The sequence below is a fragment of the Lottia gigantea genome (assembly GCF_000327385.1).
Source record: "Lottia gigantea unplaced genomic scaffold LOTGIsca_4, whole genome shotgun sequence".
NCBI classification, from domain to species: Eukaryota; Metazoa; Mollusca; class Gastropoda; family Lottiidae; genus Lottia; species Lottia gigantea.
In genome coordinates this window covers 5,764,964-5,765,560 of record NW_008709379.1, presented here as the reverse complement: position 1 = coordinate 5,765,560, position 597 = coordinate 5,764,964, and positions in this window count along the sequence as shown.

Below are 597 nucleotides of genomic sequence, written 5' to 3'. Positions count from 1 at the left end.
AATTGGAACATTTTTGCAAAACCGGAAGTGCCACAGTTCAACATGTGCAAAAAGTCGAAAATCGGCTCTAGAAGGCGTATTTTTGCATCAATTTTCTTCGGGTTTTCATTTTTAAAATCTACCTGTAATTTCTGACCTGATAGCACTTGAAAAATTACGAAATTCGAAAATTCGTCGCTCACTTTTTTCGATCAAATTTTTCAATTTTTTTGCAACTTTTTTGCTTTTGCATCGATTGATCTGAAATTTAATATGCAAAGGGACATCACCAAAGCAAATAATATGTAGTTGTCAAATATTTAATTTTACTTCCGGTTTTAAACGGGGAATCAATTGAAAGTACAATCCATTTCCGGTCGAATAACTTCCGGTGTAATTGAAATAGGTCAACGAAATTTATGCTGATCGTAAGTAAATGCTAATACAAAAAAACGAAGAAAATAAAATCCAGACCGGAAGTGATACTTTGGCCGCCATATTGAAAAAACACACTTTTGTAAAACTCAAAATGGGGCCTCAGGGTAAATGTTGATATGCTCAAATTTGATGTGAATGTATTCTGCAATCGATTGCGCAAAAAACATTGGAGCCGAATTG